Source organism: Mobula birostris, chromosome 26, assembly GCF_030028105.1.
Source record: "Mobula birostris isolate sMobBir1 chromosome 26, sMobBir1.hap1, whole genome shotgun sequence".
Lineage (NCBI taxonomy): Eukaryota > Metazoa > Chordata > Chondrichthyes > Myliobatiformes > Myliobatidae > Mobula > Mobula birostris.
The window spans coordinates 23,423,141-23,448,332 of record NC_092395.1 but is presented as its reverse complement, the minus strand read 5'-3'; the positions used below and the strand labels follow the sequence as shown (position 1 = coordinate 23,448,332).

At 42.9% G+C, this 25,192-nt stretch overlaps 1 protein-coding gene and 1 long non-coding RNA gene across 2 annotated transcripts in view; one reads left to right on the top strand and one right to left on the bottom strand.

Moving 5' to 3' along the window:
• LOC140188409 (semaphorin-4E-like) overlaps positions 1-10,802 on the bottom strand; it is a 177,177-nt gene extending 166,375 nt beyond the window's left edge. Inside the window, exons 1-2 of the mRNA XM_072244649.1 lie at positions 10,694-10,802; positions 9,212-9,400 (exon numbers count right to left, since the gene is read on the bottom strand). The gene's annotated coding sequence lies outside the window, so the exon portion shown is untranslated. The remainder of the gene's footprint in view (positions 1-9,211; positions 9,401-10,693) is intronic.
• Positions 10,803-10,945: 143 nt separating this feature from the next.
• Positions 10,946-25,192, top strand: part of LOC140188411 (uncharacterized) — a 32,830-nt gene continuing 18,583 nt past the window's right edge. The window contains exons 1-2 of the long non-coding RNA XR_011883309.1: positions 10,946-11,028; positions 12,968-13,086. This is a non-coding gene — a long non-coding RNA (uncharacterized lncRNA). The remainder of the gene's footprint in view (positions 11,029-12,967; positions 13,087-25,192) is intronic.

The following is a 25,192-nucleotide window of genomic DNA, read 5'->3' as shown; positions in this document are numbered from 1 at the left end:
ACAAGATGCCATGTAAAGAGAATCATTAACCCTTGCTTAACTTTGGAAAGCATTGGAATTTACAGAGAATTCAAAGAGGAAATGGATAAATCCTGGAAAGGGTAAAAAAAACCCACAGGGGTCAGGGAAAGACCAGGGGATTAATTGAATAGTGTGTCTCAGTAAGGAACTTTCTCAGTAACACTCGGTACTTTCACAACATGGGACATCCCAAAGAAATATTGGCTCATGCAATATAAATACTAAGATAGCCATCTTGTACACATAATTCACCACAGGAAGCAAAATAATAACATTGTTTTGTGGATGTTGATTGAGTAATAAATATCGGGTAGAATAAAAAGGGATAACTCCTAGCTGTCCTCCAGAATTGTGCCATGTAATCTTTCATGCATTTGAGAGGGCTCACTTTAATGTCTCAGCTGAAAAATGTCACCCCTAGGGATCCTTCCTTTTCGCATTGAAGCTTCAGTCAAGGTTCTTGAACTCAATCTCCTGAGTAGATTTAGGAAAGGAGTCAGGCCGGGTGACAGACCTGAAAGTGGGTGCATATTTTGGGAAAAGTGAGCACAACTCATTATGTTTTAAGACAGTTCTGAATGAGGATTTAATTGGATCTTGTGGGAAGGTACTAAGTGACAACTGGATGAGAAAGCAACACACACAAAATGCTGAAGGAACTCAGCAGGTCAGGCAGCATCTATGGGAATGAATAGACAAGTCAATGTTTCGGACCGAGACCCTTCATCAGACTGGTAAAGAAGGGGAAAGACTCCAGAATTATAAAGGTGGGGGAAGAGGTAAGAGAACTAGCTAGAAGATGATAGGTGAAGGCAGATAGGTGGGAAAGATAAAGGCCTGGAGAGGAGAGTAGACCGTGGGAGAAAGAGAAGAAGGAGGGGACCCAGGGGGAGATGATAGGCAGGTGAGAAGAGGTAAGAGGCCAGAGTGGGGAATAGAAGAAGAGGGAAGGAAGAGGGAAAACAAATTTCAGAAGGAGGAGTTGATGTTCATGCCTTCAGGTTGGAGGCTACCCAGAAGGAATATGAAGTGTTGTTTTTCCACCCTGAGAGAGGCCTCTGCGTGCACAAGAGGAGGCCATGGACCGAGATGTTGGAATGGGAATGGCAATAGGAATTGGAATGGTCGGCCACCAAGAAATTCCACTTTTGGTGGATGGAGCAGAGGTCCACAACGAAGCAGTCCCCCAGCTTGCAGCGAGTCTCATAAACATTGTTGAGGCCTCATGGGGAGCACCAGGTACAGTAGACAGCCAAGTGAAGTGTTGCCTCTCCTGGAAGGATTGTTTGGGGCCCTGAATGGAGGTGAGGGAGGAGGAGGACGGGCAGGTGTAGCGCTTTGGATATTTGCAGGGATAAGTGCCAGGAGGGAGATCTGTGAGGAGGGATGAATGGACAAGGGAATCACGGACGAGTGATCCCTGTGGAAAACAGAGAGTTGGGAGGGGGGCGAAGATAAAATGCATTTGGTGGCAGGATCCCTTTGGAGATGGCAAAAGCTGTGGAGAATAATGTGGATGCTCAGGGGGAGGTAGGTTAGGACAAGATGAACTCTATCCCTGTAAAGGCAGCAGGAAGATGGGGGTGAGCACGAGTGTCCAGAAAATGGAGACTATGCAGGTGAGGACAGCATTAATGGTGGAGGGAAAGCCTGTTCTTTAAAGGAGGAGGACATCAATTTCCTGGAAGGGCAAGCTTCACCCTGAGAACAAATGCAGAAGGGACGGCCTCTATAAACTGTTCTCTGCAGGTGAAGTTTGGGAACTAATTACTGGTTCCTAATTATCTAGGATCACCCAGGAATGCAGACAAACACTGCTGCTGTTTGTCACCTAACGTGGGAGAATCAGCGGGGGGGGGGGGGGGGGTGGAAATGAGAACATTTGGAAGTAGTGGCCTGAATGTAGCAGCTGGAAAGAAGAGGCTCATTAATTTTTGTTTAGAAAATGGCATAAAAAAGTGGCTTCCTGAAACATCTTTTTCCATTTAATTCTGTTGTAACTATTCCTGAAAGTCAGTTCATGGTAGAGCGTTTTTTTTAAAATTTCCTGGAAACATTATCACATACCGCATGCTGCATTCTAACAGTGTAAGGTAGCATTAATTAGCGAGTTAGTGAGTTCATTGTGGCTGTAATGTATCTTCGACTTGCGGGAGGGTCTCTGTTACACCCCTACTGCTTCTGAATTGGTTTTGTTACACAGCCAGAATAAATAAGAGGACTCAGTTCCTGCAGAGCACATTGTGTGAAAATAAAGGCTTTTCCCACCATAAGCAAGTTTTACAGCTCTCGTTTTTCTCCCCCTTGCTTGGATCAGTAAAGATGTGGTGAATGGGAGGAAGGGAATGAGAAGATGGTGCCTCAATAGCGCACAGAACCTCCCCTGGGATGGGGAGGAAACAGGACTTCCCAGCTGCAGCAACCCACTTCTTGCCACTTAGAAAGTATCCAAAAGTTTTCATCCTGCTTTGAACCAGTTCCAGACTAAAGCTTTAAGGCTGTGTTCATTGCATCATGTTTGCTGGTAATATTGACGTAATTTTGTTTTGTAGTTCATTTGCACAATGCCAGTCAACCGCTTGCCATTTCCTCATTTACATTAAGTGGGAAACTTCAAAGTATCCGATACAATAAGATTCATTAATATTTGCGTGGATTTAAACATGAGTGCATTTCAAGGCCTCAAGACTTCCATTTTTACTACAGCAAGAGACAACAAATTAATCTCCAGATGTTCTCCTTTAGATATTGTTTAAAGATACGGCTTGAAAAAGAGCATCCTGTCTACGTACTCCTTCACCTGAGTAGGCATGCATACCAGATTTAGAGCCTCATCTGAAAGGTGTTCCCTCATTGTTGCATGGGAGTGTCACCTGGATTCTGTAGACGTGCGTCAAGAGTGGAACCTGAAGCCACAACCTTTGAGCTTGGAGGCTAAAATGCTAGCTGATAAACAGAGTTAAGCCAAATGCCAGCGTCATTATAGATCCTGACTGTGTCATTTGTTTTTGCTCTGTTTATCTGTCTCCTGTGTGCCATGTAGGCACTGAGTGGTGCATTTTTCTTGTGACGGTGCAAAACAAAAAACCTTGTGTCAGTGACGGAATTAGAGATCTGCAAGCAGACGTTCCCATGAGACATCTTAAACATGAACTTTGCCAGCTACTGGAGCATTTTCTGTGGGAAAATATATTGGAAGCAGAACACTGCTTGGAACTGGACTGAATTAATGTAGAAATCATACCTTGGCCTCTTTGAGCAGCATTGGAGAAAAATGAAACTGCTTGCATTTTAGCAACAGAAGAAATAGAAGCCCTTTGTGTTACTCTGGTACTCATAAAGATCATGGCTGATCAGCTAGCTTCAGCACCACCTTCTTACACTAACCTCATATCATTTGGTCATCTCTATAAATCTATCCGTCTCTGTGTAAGAGACTCTAAGGTAGTGAATTCCAAAGATTTCCTATACTCTAGAAGAAGAATTTTTCTCTCATCTCAGTCCTGATCGGGTGATACCTTAGAATGGTTCTAACCATCACTGCCAGTAGACAGATCAACTCTATCTCTGCCCTGAGAAGCCCCGTAAGAAAAGTTGTGTACTCAATAAGATCGCCTCTCATTCTTCTCAACTCAAGAGAATACAATCCTAATTTGTTTAATCCCTCCTCATAGAACAAACCCACCACCCCAGGAATCATTCTGGTGAACCCTCACATCGCTGTTTATCACAAACACATTCATCCTTGGACTGAGAGACCAGATGTTGACTGTGGTTCTATATACACAGAGCAAAGTTTTCCACTGGACTTTTCATAGTTCCAAATTGCCTTACAGGCAGTGAAATCTTTTTTGAAATAGATTCATTCTTGCATCCCTAGGTATATAAAGCCCCGATTCTGCTCATCTCCTAAGGTGCTAAATCACACTGAATCCAATTGGGAGCCATCTTGCCGAAGAAACTGTCCAATCGCGCTCGTACTCCTTGATTGCACGTGAACCTGACTAGGACCAGAGTGGGTCGAGGTTAGTGTCAGGTTATCACGAAGCCTTACTCCAATATCAACATGGCTGTGATATTTTTGAGGGTTGGCAACAAAAGCACCTTCAAGTACAGCATTGCTTCTAGCTGAGGTAGCAGAGGGATGATACAGTTCCCAAAAACTGTTAAAGTGTCTATGACATCTCAAATCTCTTTAATGTAGAGAAGATTGCTGGTAGGAAGTTCTAGGAAATGGACGAGAAAGGCTGCTCGCTGGTTGGCAAGGGGAAATATTGAAGGCAGCAAGCAACTAATAGCACAGAATCCTGTGGTAGATTATTATCAGAATGGGCAAAATTACTAAACCAGTTGCATTCCAAGAATGCTTTATATTCAGTATACCTGTCTACAACAATCAAGGCCCTTGCTGAGAATTATTTTGAATTTACAATAGGGATCAATACATTAATGCAAACATGTCCATTCTGGCTTGTATTTTGCACCTTTTCTCACCTTTTCTCTTGTAAATATCAGCACAATCTCTTCTGATTTCCTCAGAAGCTTAACCAGCCTCCACTGTCTATTATTAACCTCAACCACTCCCTGTGGTAATGAATGATGAGCTCCACATTCCTACCTGTCTTTGAAAGTTTCTCCTGAAACTTCATTAAATGTTTATAAGAGTATTTTATTGATGGCTTGTAGTTTTCTTCCTGTTTTCACAGAAATGAAAACACTTGTATCTTCCCAGAATGTGATGATTTTTTAAAGCTCCTATTAACTTGTGTATTGATTTTCTCTTTTCAAGAGAAAAGAGGGATTCTAGGAATTAAGAAATAATTACAGCAAAGAACAATGGCCACTTGGTTCATCAAGTTCATTAAATAATCTTGGAGTATTAATACCATTCTTCTAAATTCTTTGTGCGCCTTCTCAGAATGCCATCAAATACAATGCCTGTACAAGGTACATTTCAATCAATAGCACTTTCATCTCTGGGCTAGAGCTGATAGAGGTGGTGGCTTTCGGTTCCTCCCACGAGACCTAAGCTCACAATTCAGACTAATGCTCCAATGCAGCACCGCAGCAGTGTCAGAAGTGCTGTATTTTGGATGAGAATTTGAACTGTAGCCCTCTCTGCACTAGACCCCGCAGCACAATAAGCACTGTCTCTCTCTACTACCAAGTCCAGAACAGCTTGCCTGCTGCTGTTTGTGGTACCATATGGAGCAATTCACTGCCCCTTTATTACAGTAATTACCACTTAGCCACAAAATCTGGAGATTTTGGAAGACGTTATCAATATATAAATCTTTCCTTCTGTGTTGAGGTGTTTCCATTGATTGCTAATATGGTGCCCTCTAGAAGTATCCCTTCACTCACGTTTCTACATGGTAACACCCCAGTAATGTTCCATGAACTGTAACTTCTTGCTCCTTGCAGCCCTCAGCAGGTCGTATGCTCATGTGTGGGTTCAGGTAAGGTTTCCTTTCTCCCTTGCACCCGACCTGATTGTCACTGGAAGGGCCTATCCTTTGCAACCCTTGAAATTTTAGTCAGGCACTTATGAACCACTGCAGTCTCTGTGAAGGTATTCTCACGGTGCTGGTGGATAAGAACTCCAGAACTTCGATCTAACAAGCATGAAGGAACAGCAACTTATTTCCAAACATGGATGTTGTGTGATATTGTTAGTGATAGTATTTCCCCGCACCTTATCTCTACTGGTGGCTGTGGCTAGAGAGAGAGTGTCAGTGAGGAACTGCAGTTTTTTTTAAGAATCGTGTTAAGAGCAGGTGACTGCTTTTATCTTGGGAAAAAACTGATGAGTGATCTTAGAACATAGAACATAGAAATCCACAGCACATTACAGGCCCTTTGACCCACAATGTTGTGCCGACCATGAAACCTACTCTAGACACTGCTGAGAATTTCCCTACTGCATAGCCCTCTATTTTCCTAAGCTCCATGTATCTGTCTAAGGGTCTCTTAAAAGACCCTATTATATCTACCTCTACCACTGTCGCCATCAGTGCATTTCACACACCCATCACTCTCTGTGTGGAAAAACTTACCCCTGACATCCCCTCAGTACCTATTTCCAAGCACCTTAAAACTGTGCCCTCTCGTGTTAGCCATTTCAGCCCTGGGAAAAAGCCTCTGGCTATCCACACGATCAATGCCCTTCATCATCTTATACATCTCTATCAGGTCACCTCCCATCCTCTGTCACCCCAAAGAGAAAAGGCCAAGTTCACTCAACCTGTTCTCATAAGGTACGCCCTCCGATCCAGGCAACATCCTTGTAAATTTCCTCTGCACCCTCTCTATAGTATCCACATCCTTCCTGTAGTGAGGTGACCAGAACTGAGCACAGAACTCCAAGCTTAGGATTAGGTTACTGAGGTACCAGAGCAGATCTAAATGCCCTCTTCTCATCACTACCATCGGGGAGGAGGCACAGGTTTTTTTAAGAACAGCTTCTTTTCCTCCACCATCAGTTTTCTGAACAGTCCATGAGCCCATGAACATTCTCACTACTTTGCATCTTTTCTTATTATTTGTTTGTTTGTAACTTTTCTCATTATAACTTATAGGGCGGGAGGAGAAGATAGTGGTGCAATGCAGTGCGTGCAGCTCTCCAGTGAAATGATATTGTATTTGTAAGTAGGATGCCGTGCACAATTCTGATTTGATGGAGACAGACGTGAGAAGCAGAGGAACATCTGGAGAAATTTCTGAAATGCCCGGTTCGCTGCCGCTGCTACTGTGCGATCAAGAATCTCCGGAGGGAAGGCCCCAAAATCCCCAGCTTTGCCTGCTGCTGGCAACCGAGGCTGGGGTCAAAGCGTTCGGCAGAGATGGTGCTCGGTACTCGGTGTCGGAGGGCTGATCGGAGCTCGAAGTTTTCAGACGGCTCAGAGTCGGACTGTGGTCGGGCATGGCAGGGAGAGTTTTCTTCCTTCTCCCGTCTGCGTGAGATATGGGACTTTAGAGAGACTTTGAACTTTTTTACTGTGCTCACGGCCTGTTCTTCATCAAGTTATGGTATTGTTGCACTGTTGTAACTATATGTTATAATTATGTGGTTTTTGTTAGTTTTTCAGTCTTGGTCTGCCTGTGTTTCTGTGATATCACACCGGAGGAATATTGTATCATTTCTTAATGCATGCATTACTAAATGACAATAAAAGAGGACTGCGTGTCCTCATAATCTAATCTAATCTAATCTACTTTACATATTGCACCATGGTGCTGCTTCAGAACAATTTCATAACAAATGTTAATGGTAATAAACCAGATGCTGACTCTGATTCCAAATCTGCTCCATTTAGGACAGTGATGGAGCATTTCTTTTTTTTGTGGAAATTTATCACGTATCCATCAAAGCATGACACTGAAATGTGTTACCAGCGTTAACAGCCAACATACCCAAAGGTATACTGGGAGCAGCCTGCGAGTGTCACCACACATTCCAGCACCAATTTAGTGTGCCCACCATGGATTCGGACTGCATATAAGGCCTGGTGATCAGTGCTTCACCATACTGTTGGATAGATTGAGAACAAGGTCACCACCTCCCAAGGGCATAGTCCTTAAGGGTCCAGCAGGTTTAACTAGTCATGGTGCTGGTCTCCCCACATTGGGATGTTTGTTTAAAAGTGGCTTTCAGTGTGGCGTGGCATTGATTCATCAACTGAGGGATAGTGATGTAAATAGTTAGCAAAAGGCTTCCTTGGCCATTCTTGATCAGAAATTACAAAACTTTATATATATATATATATATATCAAAGCCAGATGCTTGGGCCTCCCTTTCTGGCTTAATTCTGATTCTGATTTTAATACAAGGACACCGGGGGAAAATGAAACAGTGCCAGGATACTCATCAAAGATGTATTTTACTGTATCAGACAGCTTCAGCAGCTCTCCAAATTTAAACATATCCCCAGACATTTATGAAAAGGGCTTCTATAAGAAAGATCATCACCACCCAGACCACGCTCTTTTCTCACTGCTGCCAACAAGTAGATGGTTCAAGAGCCTCAGGACTCACACCACCAGATTCAAGAACAGCTACAACCCCTCAACCGTCAGGCTCTTGAACAAAAGAGGATAACTACACTCCTTCTGTTTCGGGTGTTCTCACTTTAAGGACTCTTTATCTTCTTATTTATTGCTATTTATTTATATTTGCACTTGCACAGTTCCTTGATCCTGTTTACAGTTACTATTCTATAGATTTGCTAATTATGCTCACAGAAAAAGAACCTGTATGTGGTGACATGTATGTACTCCAATATTAAATTTTACTTTGAACTTTGAGGATTGATCAGCAGGACATGTTTGAATCTCAAATCTTGACCGATGCTGGGTGGATTATTCTGTTTTATTATAGTTCATCACAGTGGCCTAATTAACTAAATTAGATAGACGTAACTCCAGGCTAAAGCAATTGTGTTTGACACTTAAACTTAAAATAGCCTGGCAAGGCCATGCTTTGGCAGATCTGTTAATTCAACAACAGCTTTTTTCTTCTACAAAGGGTTTTAAAGAAATAGATATGCTTTGGGTGTTTTCATGGGCATTGCCAATTTGACGCCAACTCTTTAGTCCATAATTTATTTTGCTGAAATCAATTTCTCCAGCTGCCACGGCATGGCTTTAAATTCATCTCACTAGTATTCTAGCCTCGCTATATTAACTAAGAAGCTACTATTCTCTGCAGAGCATGGCAAAGCTTTTAGTAAAATATGTTTTGCTAAGAAAAGAATAACCTCCCAGTTTCCTGAACAGGTGCCATAAGCCAATGGTGCAGAGAATAATATCACCTTATCTGCAAAGCACAGGTCAGGAGTGTGAAGGAACACTTCCCACTTGCCGAAATGGGTGCAGCTGAAACAACAGGAGTTTGAGATGATCTTTGACAAAGAATTGAATTGATTAACACCTCAGCCACTTGTCTAAACATGCATGCCCCCCCCCGCCACTGTAGCAATGTTATACAGTCCACAAAGACCTGGAGGTTTAGCGGCACCAAGTGCATGGGAACATCGCCTCCATGTCCCACGCTGTCTTGATAAATAGGCCAATCCATCATTTTCTAAATTCTGGAATCCCTTACTTTTACACAGCTGTGGAAGTAACTTTACACAGAACATGCCTCATTGTTGCCCTACTGCAATCAGGCTCCTGGGCTGGCTTCACTCACCTTGGCACTGAACTGACTCTGCAGCCTGGGTACTCACTCCCAGGGACTCTGCAGCTCATGCTCCCCGTGTTATTTGTTTACATTTTTATTATTTGCAGGATTTGTCCTCTTTTGCACATTGGATGTTTGATGGTTTTTGTTACACGTGGTTTCTCGTGGAATCGATTGCACTTCTTTGTTTTCCTGTGTCTGCAAGAATATGAAACTCAAGGTTGTATATGATAAACATACCTTGATAACTATATAACAATATATAACCATATAACAATTACAGCATGGAAACAGGCCATCTCGGCCCTTCTAGTCCGTGCCGAACTCTTACCCTATCCTAGTCCCACCGACCTGCACTCAGTCCATAACCCTCCATTCCTTTCCTGTCCATATATCTATCCAATTTAGTTTTAAACGACAACATAGAACCTGCCTCAACCACTTCTGCTGGAAGCTCGTTCCACACAGCTACCACTCTCTGAGTAAAGAAGTTCCCCCTCATGTTACCCCTAAACTTTTGCCCTTTAACTCTCAACTCATGTCCTCTTGTTTGAATCTTCCCCATTCTCAATGGAAAAAGTCTAACCACATTAACTCTATCAACCCCCCTCATAATTTTAAACACCTCTATCAAGTCCCCCCTCAACTTTCTATGCTCCAAAGAATAAAGACCTAACTTGTTCAACCTTTCTCTGTAACTTAGGAGATGAAACCCAGGAAACATTTTAGTAAACCTCCTCTGTACTCCCTCAATTTTATTGACATCTTTCCTATAATTCGGAAATATATTTATTTTAAACTTTAAACATAGAACACCTGAGCTCAGCACAGGCCTTTCAGCCCACAATTTTGTGCCGACCACACTCTAAGTTCAAACTAATCCTTCCCTCCTACATTGCCCTTTCATATTCTATCATCATAAGACATAGAAGCAGAATTTGGCCATTTGGCCCATCGAATCTGCTCTGCCATTCCATCGTATCAAATTTATTATCCCTTTCAACTGCATTCCCCAGTAATCTTCGGCACCCTTATTAATCAAGAACTCCCTATCAACCTCCGCTTTAAATCATCACTTTAAATTAACAGTTCCTTAAATGTTCCTCTATCAGTACATTAGAGTGGAAGAGAATGAATAATTTGACCACTGAGATGTCATACCTAATTTTCAAGTTTTAAACTGATGTTTAAAACTATACTTTGGTTAGTCATTTGCTTTAAATGAATTTTTAGTAAATACAGTAACTATAGATTGAGTATTTATAATTAACAGGTGCCGTATGGTCGGTGCAGACCCACTAGGCTAAATGGCTTGTTCCTCTACCATGTGATTCAATGACATGGTATTAACCAGAAGTAGGTCCGTGTCTGGGCTAGAAACACAGTTGCAACAGCAACAAACATGTGCTATGAATAATAAGCAGGCTAGAAGTACTTAATTCAATTATAAACTGCTTCGGGCATATGCAAATATGGGTGAATAAATGCTACCTGGAGGCACGTCCCTCTTGTGTCTGTGAGTACAATTGGCGGTGCGGTTTCTTTGCATTTTAACTTTTGAGTGCTTGTCCCAATTTCAGCAGGGCTGAGGATTCTCGTGACATTCATGTTAATCATTAAGCTGCAGGAAGCGGACGTCTGTGTCTGTCTTCCGAGGAGGTGGGTAGCAGGAGCAGACACGTATTAGAGCCCTCCCACAGTCAAGCAGCCTTCCGACACTCACTGTCTGGGGCCGTCATGTGACGGGAGGCTGGCCAGAACTGGAGAACTGTGCGTGAGTCACGGGCTTCAAAAGAGGAAACTTTTTGGAAACAAGAGGAAATAGTGTGAGTTTTTGTACTGAGAACCATGTCCAGACCCTAAAGTCTTGGGCAGATATATGTAGCTAGGGCACCTAAGAGTTTTGCAGAGTACTGTAGTAATTTAATGCATTTCACTGTACTGCCGTGGCAAAAAAAAGCAGATTTCCTGATTTATGCGAGTGAGGATAAGCCTGATTCTGATCTGGGTCTCTAATGTGGACTGAGAGTGGGAAGGGGGTAGGGAAAGGTGAATCATAGGGAGGAGAGATGGGAGGGAACAGGAAGCACCACAGAGACACAGTGTAATGATCAATAAATCAATTGTTTGGAATCAAATGACCTTTCCTCGGTGTCTCAGGACTGGGTGTGTCTGCATCCACACCACCCCGCCCGCCCCTCCTTCTTTGTCATCCATCCCACGTTTTTCCCGCGATTATTCACCCTTGTCCTTAACTTTCACCAGATTTACAAGTACAGTACTGTGCAAAGATTTAGGCACCCTAACTACATATATAATCTGTCCAAGACTTTCGCAGGTTACTGTACATTGGCTCAATGTGAGGGTCTCCACAGCAGGTACAGCACAGATGCACACAGACTTTGAACTAGTTTCTGAAATTCTATAAATAAAGTCAGCTACATGATGATAATCAGGGCAGGTTTTGAATTTAGAAGCCTGGATTACAAATGGAACATTTGGCTGGTCCCTTTTCAGACATCACCTGCTAATGCCAGCATCTCCCTTGTTTTCGGTAGTCCTTAACCCATTGGGTACCAGCTGCTGCAGTGAGTTGGGAGGCCGTGCGTTCAGAGACCCTCTCCACACAAAATCCAGGCTAGTAACCGGCTGCAGTGCTGAAGAACAGCCAGCCGTACCTTTGTAAGTGTCACCGTAGCCTGCCCGCCCGATTGCATGGGGTGGAGCGGGGCTATGACTGCACTGGCAATCTGGGTTCACTTCCCGCCGCAGTTCGTGAGGAATTTGTACATTCTCCCTTGGGTTTCCTCCGGGTGCTCTGGTTCCCTCCCATATCCAAAGATGTACAGGCTAGTAGTTTATTGTATTACTGGGGCGCAATTGGGTGGTGTAAGCTCATGGGCTGGAAAGTCCTGGTTCTGTGCCGTGTCTCTAAATTTAAAAAAATAATTAAAAGATCCCATTGCACTATTTATCAGAGCAACACCTCACGTTCTGTCTGGGTGGCCTCCAACCGGATGGCATAACCACCAATTTCTCCAAATTCTGCTCTCACCCTTCCTCCTCTCTGTTGCCATTCCCCATTCTGGTTACCCTCTCACCCATTCTCCTCACTTTCCCCATCACCGGCCTTTGGTGACCCTCCTCCTTCCCTTTCTTCCATGGTCCACAGCCCTTGCCCATCCTCTGGGCTTCACCCCTCCCCCTTTTCTTTCTCCCTGCACCTCCTGTCCCATGATCCTCTCATATCCCTTTTGCCAATGACCTGTCCAGCTCTTGGCTCCATCCCTCCCCCTCCTTTCTCCTATCATTTTGGATCTTTCCCTCCCCCTCCCCCTCCCACTTTCAAATCTCTTACTAGCTCTTCCTTCAGTTAGTCTTGACGAAGGGTCTTGGCCCGAAACGTCAACTGCACCTCTTCCTACAGATGCTGCCTGGCCTGCTGTGTTCCACCAGCAACTTTGATGTGTGTTGCTTGAAATTCCAGCATCTGCAGATTGCCTCGTGTTTGCCCTATTAAATTCCTTGTTTTTCAAACCTTTACCTTTTCCACCCATCACCCCTCCCCCACACACCCACCTTCCACTTGATCACACCCATCACCAGCCACTTTGTACTCTTTCCCCTCCCACACCTCCTTATGAAGGGTCTCAGTTTGAAACATCAACTGTTACTATGGTGGGAGTATCCAGATCTAGAGGGCAAAGCCTCAAAATTGGTGGGCAACCATTTAGAAAAGAGGTAAGGAGGATTATTTTTTTTTAGCCAGGGAGTAGTGAATCTGTGGAACGCTCTGCCGCAGACTGTGGAGGAGGCCAAGTCCGTGGGCACGTTTATGGCAGAAGTTGATCGTTTCCTGATCGGTCAGGGCATCAAAGGATATGGTGAGAAGACAGGTGTATGGGGTTGAGTGGGATCCGGGATCAGCCATGATAGAATGGGGAAGCAGACTCTAATTCTGCTCCGATGTCTTATGGTCTAATGTTGCCTAACAGGCTGAGTTTCCTCCAGCATTTTGTGTATATTGCTTTGAATTTCCAGCATCTGCAGATTTCCTCCTGTTCTTATTCTGGCTCCTGCCCTCTTCATTTTTTTTCATAGCATTTCCAGTCCTGATGAAGGGTGCCAGCCAAAACATTGACTATCGAATAGTCAAATAGTCTATTGAATAACACCGAATATTCCCCTTCATGGATGCTGTTTAACTTGCTGAGCTCCTCTGGCATTTTGAGTGCGTTGCTCAAGATTTACAGCATCTGCAGAATCCCTTGTGTTTATAAATTTATCTCGGGTGTTTTGTTCAAATTTAATCCTGCGTCTGATGTATTTACAAACTGATTATCTGCACATTATTGCGCTGCTGTTACACAATGGTGTTGACATTAATGTAGAATCCTCATGGCAAAGGGTACTTCACAAGCCAGAAGTCACTTTGACTGGCCAGAAAGGCAGTAAGGAAACCAAGTCCGTTGCTGTATCGCATGTGTACATGGTGCTGTCGTAAATAAGAAAAATGCTGGAAATATTCAGCAGGTTAGGCAGTATATTCAAAGTTCAATGTAAATTTATTATCATAGTACATATACTGTTTGTCACCATATACAACCCTGGGATTCATTTTCTTGTGGGTGTGTATAGAGTAGTGCAGCCTCCCAGGAGGCCACATGAGTGGCAACAGTCGTATTGCTTTTAAAGAATATAAAAGGTTCATAGCATTGACTATGAATGTATGAATTGAAGGGTATTGAATGGTTTATTCTTGTAAATATTTTATTATGAATAAAGATTATTTTGATTTAAAGAAATGACTGTTTCAGATTGTTGGTCAAGCTAGGGAAAGTTGGAAACCAAAACCAACAAAAAAATCAGTGAAAAGTTAACTCTGTCGCTCATTCCAAAGATACTGCCTGACCTGCCGGGCATTTCCAGGATTTACTGTTTTTATTTCACATTTCTAAAATGAATGTGCAGGATCTGCTTTCTGATGGTGTTGTGAAGCTTGGCTTTAGCCCAAATGTTACGACCCTGTAGTCTTAACATACTGCTGTCAGCTACTGTCACTGTGATATCAAATACACTGGATGTCACGAATCAATTAATGGCAGGCGTAAGCATGACGTAAGGATGTGGATACTATAGAAAGAGATTTACAAGGATGTTGCCTTGATTTGAGAGCGTGCCTTATGAGAATAGGTTGAGTGAACTTGGCCTTTTCTCCTTGGAGCGATGGAGGATGAGAGGTGACCTGACAGAGGTGTATAAGATGATGAGAGGCATTGATCATGTGGATAGTCAGAAGCTTTTTCCAAAGGGCTGAAATGGCTAACACAAGGGGGCATAGTTTTAAGGTGCTTGGAAGTAGGTATAAGGGGGGATGTCAGGGGTAAGTTTTTCACACAGAGAGTGGTGGGTGTTTGGAATGCACTGCCACAATGGTGGTGGAGGCAGATACAATAGGGTCTTTTAAGAAACTCTTAGCTACATGGAGCTTAGAAAAATAGAGGGCTATGCAGTAAGGTAATTCTAGATAGTTTCTAGAGTAGGTTACATGGTCAGCATAATGTTATGGGCTGAAGGGCCTGTAATGTGCTGTAGATTTCTATGTCCTGTGTTGTTCTATGTTTAAGGAAACACCTAATTAATAAAGGTAAAATTAAAATTATTTTTTCCATTTGGTGTGCGTGCAGGAATATTTAAAGACCGTTCAAACCCTTGAACATGTTCTACCATTCAACTGGTGGTTGTCTATCACCCTGAGGATGGCAGGAAACCTGTGCGGTCGAGTTTTTAAAGTGGAAAATTCATTGCACTGGGAAAGTTCAACTATCTTGACCTCAGAAGTATGGGTCCAGTGGTACAAATGAGCGTCACAAACTGGGGTCTTCCTTGGTTGCAGTGGATGACCATGAAATCTTCTGTGTCTTGTCATAACCGTCACTCTCCATGGAGCATTGCAGACCCCCCTTTCTGGCCTTGGATCTCACTGTAGATCTCCTCTGCCCAATCTGCTGGAGGTGACTTCACCTGCTAGGACAGGCATGTCCCTGCCTCACTGGGGTACGAGGCCACCGGCTACCCTCCCTTAATTTAGCCCACCCGCCAAAGCAGTGTATCGGAGTGTGGACACTGTCGTGGGCAGACAGCTGCTTGGAGCCACAGGTGAGAGTTCAGTGTCTAGTGGGGACCAAAGATGAGTGAGCTGCCCCAGAATAGCCCCTTCACCAGAGGTGCTACCCCTCCCTGGATACCCCATAAGTCCCATTCCATTTGCTCATCGATAATCACAGAAAATGTCCTCATGAAGGGTTCTTGGCCCAAAATGTCTTCTTCTCCATAGACACTGTCTGACCTGCTGAGTTCCTCCAGCATTTTGTGTGTGTTACTCTGGATCTCTGTCATCTGCAGATCATCTTATTTTATCTCCTTCTATCTACCATTGGTCTGAGATAATACTTCTATCTAACAAAAAGATCCACTAATCTCAGCTGAAAACTTTTGATGTGGTCCCAGCTCCAGCTTTTGGGGAAAAGAGTTCTGGATTTATATTTCTTTTAGGATAAGGGAATGTTCCAATGTTCCTCCACTGAACTGCTTAGTTATAATTTTAAGCTTATCCTCCCATAATTTTGGCTCCTCCTACCAGAGAAAATGGTTTCTCCCTATCTAGCTGATCATCCCCTGTAGTCATCTTAATAAATGCAATCTCGCCCCCCCCCTCACCCCCACTGCTCTGCTACGTTTACTTGGCTCTGCGCTGAATTGAGACTGGGGCTGAGGCCTGCCTCTGGCTACGCCAGGCTCCATGTTTGAGGGCTCCGTGACACGTGGCTCTGCGCTGAACTGAGCTGAGGCCGTGGTCTGCTCCAACTGTCCGGGGCTTTGTGTCATTCAGAACTTTTTTTAAATGTGTTCTTTGGAGCTCCTTTGCTTTATAGCTTCCTGTAAAGAGATCAATCTCAAGGTTGTATAATGTATACATACTGTGATAACAAACAACAGGAATTCTGCAGATGCTGGAAATTCAAGCAACACACATCAAAGTTGCTGGTGAACGCAGCAGGCCAGGCAGCATCTGTAGGAAGAGGTGCAGTCGACGTTTCAGGCCGAGACCCTTCATCAGGACTAACAAATACTGTGATAACAAATGCACTTTGAACTTTGAATTTCTACTAGAGAAGGTAAGTTGCAGAATTAATGAAGTAGAATTTATAGTAAGTATTGAAAAATGAAATATTAACGAAAAGAAATAGGTAGAAGATAGGGTAGAATTGGATTTAGAGGACATCTCTTTCAAAAAGCTAGCACGGTGCCATTGACTAAATTACCTGTCTCTGTCTTGTAGAAAGATTGTGATTTCATAGAAGTGAATGCAATTATTGGACACTGCCTCATTGAACAAGTGCCCACAAAAATGTGTCTGCTTCTGTCTAGGGTTAGTCAAGCCATTTATCAAACAGAACTGAGAATCACACATTTACCCTTGGTTGCAATGAAGTGAGATAAAATTGCCATGATTTAAATCATTTTACTCACACACCAACATAAAAGAAAAGTTCCTTGGGATTTGAGACACTAAGTAAACAGGTTTGAATTTTGAATAAATGCAAAATGCTTTACAAAGAAGTTATTACCCTAAACATTAGCAAAAGAAAGGCAGACTAGGTAGAAAATGTGATTAGAGTCCAACAGTCTGCCCTGATTAATGGACAATATTGCAGTCTGTTAGTTTTTTAATGTTTTGAAGTATTTTTTGAAGGATGTTTAGAATTGCAACCACAAGGCAGACACGACACCCAGGTTCTGTCTCTGAGCTTTATTTCTCTCAGGTACACTGTTGTGGTGCAGTTTTATAAAAGTCTTATAAGAAAATCAGCTGGTAGGTTGTTCCAAATATCTTGGAGAACTTGCTGCAGTTCTTCTGCAGACTATGTCTATCTTGCTTGCTTCTGTTTTTCCAAGTAATATCAGACAGTCTCACTGAGGTCAGGGCTCTGTGGAGACCATGACATCTGAAACCATATAAAACATCTAGGGTGCCCAAGTTTTTTCCGTAGTACTGTATGTACATTGAATACATCCAATGTAAGGTGTTTGTAGGTTGTCCCCATGATTGTGTGGGTTTCCTCCAGGTGCTCTGGTTTCCTCCCACTGTCCAAAGACTTGCCAGTTGGTAGGTTAATTAGTCATTGTAGATTGTCCTGTGATTAGGCTAAGGTTATATCTGGAGTTGCTGGGCAGCATAGCTCAGAGGGACAGAAGGGTCTGTTCCAGGCTGTATTTCAATAAGTTAAAAAAAAAATACATAAATCTGGTCTGAAATTCAGGGAGAGGCCTTTATGAGCCTCCAGTTGCCTGTCACTTCTGCTCTCCCAATCAGTGCCACACTGAATTATCTGTCTTTGGCCTCCTACACTGTTCCAACAAAGCTCAGAGCTGGTGTAGAGAGCAGAATTTCCAAACTTGCTGATGACACAAAGCTTGGAGGCATGGCAGACTGTGAGGAGGATAGCAAAGGATGTCAAGACAGGTAGCTAGCTGATAAAATTTCATCCAGAGGAATTGGCGTTACACTTTGGCAGGAATGATGAGAAAATACACTTTCAAACAGAAGGCAAAAGGGAAAGGAAATGAGAGACCTTAAGATATAGTTTGTTAATAGTAATAGAGCAGATGAGAAATTGTTTTTCAGAAGATCCAGGACTTAATAAATTGAGGCAAGGAGTAAAAGAGGAAATAAGTCAAACACTTGTTTCCCATTGCTGCTCTGAGCACCTCGCTCTGGGAAAAGTATAAGGGCTTTAGAGAGGGTGAAAAAGGCGACTTATAGAGTCCTGATGAAGGGTCTCGGCCAGAAACGTCAACTCTTCATTCCTCCCCACAGATGCTGCCTAACCTGCGAAGTTCCTCCAGCATTTTGTGTGTGTTACTCTAGATTTCTAGTATCAGCAGAGCCTGACGAAGGGTCTTGGCCCAAAATGTCGACTATCTATTCATTTCCATAGATGCTGCCTGACCTGCTGAGTTCCTCCAGCGTTTTTGTGTGTTGCTCTGGATTTCCAGCACCTGCAGCCTTTCTCATATTTATGATTTGCAGAATCTATTGTGTTTAAGATAAATGAACATTGAATTCATTTTTCTCTATTGTTCTAGTCACTACATCAATGATTTGAGCAAAGAACCCTGCTAACATTTTGAATAAGCGTGAGTGCACCACCCTCAGAGCAAAGTTCTGCACCTGAGAGTTCAATTTGTGCAGGTGGTTTCCAAACAGGAATCTGATATCTTATTAATCTATTGTGACAGAAAATCAGAATGTTTTGTATCAATGCTTCCCTGCCGTTGCCTTTTCCCCACTCTCTTGCTGTTCACCAGAGCTGAATATTTTATTCATTATGGCTTCTTTCAAACTAGGGAGCCAGTAAACTGGGGAGTACAACTGACAGCCAGACACTGGATACCAATGGAGATGCAAGATAAACATGGAATTTGTGGGTCTGCTGACATTCACTGATAAGGCGTCTCATGATCACAATCTATCTCAGTGTCAGCTGCAGCTTTCCTCTTTGAATTGGAAGGTCATGAGATTTTTAAGTTTAGCTCCAAAGACATGAGCATAATGTCTAGAATTACCTAGTAACAGAAAATGCCAGGAACATTCAGCAGGCTGGTCATTTTCAGCAGAAAGCAAAATAGAGTTACACGGTTTTGGTTGAAAGAATGACATTCCTTTGCAGTTTTCTTGATACTGTTGTGGGTTCTGTTTTTCAAGCTAATCCTTATTTCTTGTCATCGATGTAAACCATGCCACAAACACTGCTCAAAAACACAGGGAAGATACGGTTTCATAGTGAGTACTTAGCCCTTACCAGTGCACAAGGCAGCTCGTTCGGTCACTTACTTATTTTGCAGTCTGTGACATATCTGTGCTGGTTGGAATATGTGTCAATAAAACGTGAAAGGGAAGATGGTCATCTTTGCTCTCCAACACCAAACATGAGCTTAAATATTGCCTGACAACTGAACTCCTGTCATCAAAGTCAAAGTCAAGGCAAAGTAAATGTGTTTTCAAAGTATATGCACGTCACCTTGAGAATCATTTTCTTGCAGTCATTACAGGAAAATAAAAAATACAATAGTATTTATGAAAAACTACACACAAAGACTGACAAGCAGCCAATGTGCAAAAGGGACAAAATGTGAAAATAAAAAAAATAAGTAAATAAATAATACTGAACCACTGATGTCAATAGAATAGAAATTAGTACAACAGATGGTCAACACACTGAAACCTCCCCCACTTTATGCAGAGCAGACTCGATGGGCTGAATGGCCTAATTCTGCTCCTATGTCTTATGGTCTTTATGAAGTGTAATAACATTTAATGAAAGTAAATCTTTGGGAGAGAAGCAATTTGTGATATCCTGAAGATGAGAATGCCGTTATAAATAGCAGATAAATAAACACAGAGCAAGCCATTTAACCTTTCAAACCTGCTCCAGTATCAATTCACATCCTATACTTAACCTCTGCTTTCCCACTTAATTCCCATATTTCATTGGTCTGCAAAAAGTCCTGAAATGTGAACTTTGTTTCTCTGTCCACTGCTTGACCTGCTGAGTACTTATTCTATTGTCTGTGTTCAGATTTCAGATTTTTGCTTTTGAATTCCTAACCAAATATCTCACAATCTAAATGTTGAACATGCCCAGTGGATGAGCATCTGCAAGACTCTGGGTGGATGATTCTGAAGGTTCTGTACTCTCTGAGTAAAGGCATCTATCCTCATGCTCATTGCTCAATATAGAAACATAGAACACCTACAGCAGATACAGGCCCTTCGGCCCATAAAGCTGTGCCAAACATGTCCTTACCTCAGAAATTACCTAGGGTTACAAATAGCCCTCTATTTTTCTGAGCTCCATGTACCTTGTCCAGGAGTCTCTTAAAAGACCCAATCGTATCCGCCTCCACCGCCCCGCCGGCAGCCCATTCCATGCACTCACCACTCTCTGCATTAAAAAAAAACTTACCCCAACATCTCTGTACCTGCTTCCAAGCACCTGAAAACTGAGCCCTCTTGTACTAGCCATTTCAGCCCTGGGAAAAAGCCTCTGATTATCCACACAATCAATGCCTCTCATCATCTTATACACCTCTATCAGGTCACCTCTCATCCTCCATCGCTCCAAGGAAAAAAGGCCAAGTTAACTCAACCTATTGTCAAAAGGAAGGCTCCCTAATCCAGGCAACATCCTTGTAAATCTCCTCTGCACCCTTTCTATGGTTTCCACATCCTTCCTATCGTGAGGTGACCGGAACTGAACTGAGCACAGTACTCCATGTGGGATCTGACCAGGGCCCTATATAGCTACAACATTAGCTCTCGGCTCCTAAACTCAATCCCACAATTGATGAAGGCCAATGCACTGTATGCCTTCTTCACCACAGAGTCAACTTGGGTAGTGGCTTTGAGTGTCCTATGGACTTGGACTGCAAGATCCCTCTGATCCTCTACACTGCCAAGAGTCTTACCATTAATACTATATTCTGCCATCATACTTGACCGACCAAAATGAACCACCTCACACTTATCTGAGTTGAACTCCTTCTGCCACTTCTCAGCCCAGTTTTGCATCCTATCAATGTCCTGCTGTAACCTCTGACAGCCCTCCACACTATCCGCAACACCCCCAACCTTTGTGTCATCAGCAAATTTACTAACCCATCCCTCCACCTCCTCATCCAGGTCACTTATAAAAATCACGAAGAGTAGGGGTCCCAGAACAGATCCCTGAGGCACACCACTGGTGACGGACCTCCATGCAGAATATGGCCTGTTTACGACCACTCTTTGCCTTCTGTGGGCAAGCCAGTTCTGGATCCACAAAGCAATGTCCCCTTGGATCCCATGCCTCCTTACTTTCTCAATAAGCCTTGCATGGGGTACCTTGTCATTCATGAGTATGTTGCTTGGACTGAGTGACAGAATTATGGGGGGAGGTTGGACAAGCTAAGATATTATTTCCTGGAGTCCTTGGAGCACTGGAGATTGTAAGGTGATCTTGTAGAGTTGTATAAAATTATGATGGGTATGCATTGGGCGAATGCACTCAATCTTTTTCCCAGATTCGGAGAATCAAGAATTAGAGGGAATAAGTTAAGGTGGGAGAGGAAAAGTTTAATAGGAAGTTGAGAGGCAACTTTTTTTTTAAAGCAAAGAGTGGTATATATGTGGAATGAAATGGTTGAGGCAACTACAATAACAAATTTTAAAAGACATTTGGACAGGTTTATGTAGAAAACATTTAGAAGGTTATGGGCCAAACTCCGTTAAGTGGGACCAACTTGGACGGGGTATCTTGGTCAGCATAGATCAGTTGGTCAAAAAGCCTGTTTCTGCACCATTAACTCTATAAGCTAAGATGCTGCCAAACTGCCATCATAGCTCAGACTTAGTTGTTAAGTTTAAGCTCCACAGGGATGGTTTTGGGGACAGAGTGTGGAGTTAGGGGTCAGGTTAGAGTTTAGTGGCAGGTGTGGGGGGGAATTAGAGGACAGGCTGTAGTCCAGGACTCCACATCACATTTGAACTCAAGTGGCGAGGGCATGGTCAGATATAGGGCTGGCAGACCGGTGAGAACATTCAGGATCCAGTCAGCAGCGAGAGCAGAGCTCAAGTGTCCTTTCATAAGTGAGTCCAGCATTCGAGGCTTGGAGTCAGTCCCACACCTAGGGTGCTCATTTGTCATCATCTGCAAATCCTGAGTCCATACCAAAATCTGAAGCCTGAAGATCAATCAGAATTTCAGAAGTCAAGGCCCGATGGATGGAGCTTAAGTCTGTGAATCTTTACGAGTCAGCTGGGGAAGTCAGGACCCAGTGTCTGCGAATCACAAGTCTGCCGGAGTTTGAAGAAGATGGCCGGTCCGTGGGTTAGAGGACTGTATATGTTGTTTTTTGGTATGTTCTGCCTTGTTGTGCTTTATGTTGTTCTGCCAAGCATTGTAGGCATGTTATGTTGGTGCCAGAATGTGTGGCAACGCTTGCAGCCTGTCCCCAGCATATCCTTATTTGTGTTGATTGTTAACCTGCTACGTCGACTCGGGCCTAGGGGGCCGGCGTCAGGTACGATGACGGACTCTCCACTTCTCCCTCTCCCTCATCAGTGTGTTCAGTTCATCTACATTAGCCGTGCCGCTGTCTCTAGGAGCGTGTTGACCATAGTCTTGGGAGGGCGCCCAGGGTTCATCCTCCCGTGCTTGGACTCCCATATGATGACTAGGCTGGCGGGTAGCTCGGGGTGGCTTAGACAGTGCCCCGCTAGTTGCAGTCTTCTCGTCTCAATTTTAGTGATGATCATCAGTAGGTCGTTATAGAGCTCAACATTCGTCTTGTGCTGTTGCCAAAACACATCAAGAGCCATCTGAAGCATTTGTGTATAGCAACCATCTCGAGACTTTCATGCAGTCTTGGTGAGTGTCCACGTCTGGCATCCATACGTGAGAATGGACTCTATGACTGCTATGAAAATCCTCTTTTTAAGCCCTCTGGTCAGGTTCGACTTCCAGATTTCCTTCATGTCATTCATAGCCCTCCACGCCAGCGCCTTCCGTATCTTTATGTCCTTCTCCGAACTCATCACTCTTGACCCATTATTCTTGTTAACCTGAGTGACACATTTCACTGTGTTTTGATATACATGTGATGAATAATCTAAATCTGAACTGTTTTACAAGAAAGGCACCATATTACACATGGATTCTTATCATGCTTGTACCTGACTGCCAAATGTCAAACTCAAAACAATTCAAAGGTAAACGATTAACAATTTGAATGTTGCAGAGGAATGAAGTCAGTCATAAAGATTAAAATTCTACAAATCAGAAACAGTATACCCATGGTAAATTAATCAAACACTTCAAATTATTTGTTAAATAGCTTTTTGTTTTGAATTGCCCATTAAACTAACAGTAAAATAAAATCCACAATATTAAAATTCAACTTGCAAGGAATTATTTTTTTAAATACATATTAGCATTTTTAACATTGGAAATATCTGAGAAAATTACTTGAAACTTATTCCTGTTGGGAAGCATTATTTTCTACTTTAGAAATTCCGTTCCACTGAATCATATAACGTGCTTAACAATAAAACTGAAGATGAATTTCTAAGCAAATTATCATAGCTCTGCACACATATAAGATGCAAAATCTAAAGAGGGTCCTTGGTTTATTAATGGTTATCTTAAAACAGAAGGGCAGAACGCAGCTCTCTGGGTGCAACTATGCGGTCACTAAGTATTTCCTTCATCTTCAAGAATGTGAAATATTACAGTTTGGCTAAAATATAGTTCATGTCCATTAATTCTTGACATTTTACCCTAAAGAAACAGCTTTTCAGCAACCCACACAAAATGCTGATAGAACTCAGCCAGCCAGGCAGTATCTATGGAAAAGAGTACAGTCGACGTTTCGGGCCGAAACCCTTCATCAGGACTGGGGGGAGAAAAATGAGGAGTCAGAGTAAAGGGAGACAGGAGGGAGAACCACAGGGTGATCGGTGAAACCAGGAGGGGAAGTAAAGAACTGAGAAGTTGATTGGTGAAAGAGATACAGGGCTGGAGAAGGGGAAATCTGATAGGAGAGGACAGAAGACCATGGAAGAAAGAAAGGGAGGAGAACTTGTCTAGCCGTCTCAGAACTTTCCCACTCTAGAAATATCAGTCCCTATGACTCGATTTCTTTTAGTATCAATGAATCATTAGAATACCAGTGAGATAATTCAGCCACAGATCATACTGGCTCTTTGAAGAGCAAATGAACCAGTCCTATTCCCCACTATTCTTTCCTTACAACCAGAAAATTCCTTTTTTTTTTGCTCATTCACATCCTTTTGTAGAAGACCGATTACCTCCAGCACCCGTAACGATGGGTGAACTCACCCTGATTAGAAATTATTCTCCCCTTTACCTTTTGACTATCACCTTTGCCCACTGATCTTCCAATAATACTCATAGCACAATCTTCTCATCCTAAGAATCAATCCAATAAATCTTCATTGCATTCCCTTTAAAACAAGGCCATCTCTCCCTAAACTATAAATACAGAGTGGCTTCCCAGAACCTATGAAGGGTCTATATAGTAGTACGTATGACAGGGGTTTCCCAATCTTTTCTTTATGCTGTGGACCCCTACCATTAACCAAGGGGCCCAAGCTGGGAACCTCTGAAGTATGGAGTATACAGTGTATGAATTTCAGTTCTGGAAACTACTGTAAGCAATGACAGACTAGCAACTGTTGTGTGTTTACCATCATCCTGAGGATCAAATATCAGCCTCTGTGATGTGCTGTTACACTCTTATTATTGGCCAAGATGACTAATACTTAACCACAGAGACAGTGACTCCCACACAAAGGCTTTTCGCTCTCTTCTGCTTTAATATCATTCTTTCTTTCTCCACCTTTGATGTTCCAGTTCAGTCTCACACTGAAGGAGCTAGGAAGTCTGGCTGCACCTCCAAGTCTCTGCTGGCACGCACCGTCGCCGATCTGCTAGTCTTCCAACTTTATGCGTTACTCTTCGCTTCCTACCTGGGCTCAATGAGAGTGCAGTTCCCTGTGCTTTGTACCCAGCCTCAGGGAGACTGAAACTTGTGCTAAATTCACCCAGGGACTGCTTCCTGTTTGTCTTTGCTACTACAATATTATGTTTAATATGCAATCTCAGGAAGAAACCTTGCACTGACATGTTGAGTTCTACTTTAGAAGATGTATTAATAAAAGGTAACCCTCAGCATTTATCTTGTACCTCGAAATAGTTTTGATCCTGTTAGGAGACAAAATAAATTACATTAAATTTTATAGAGAGTGAGAACTGCAGTGATAATGGGGATCATTTAGTGGTTGTAATCAATAAGTTTTTAAATGAGTTTTTCTTCCAATTAAAGCAAGCACGGAGCGGTAAAATACACGTCTAATTGGATCTCTTC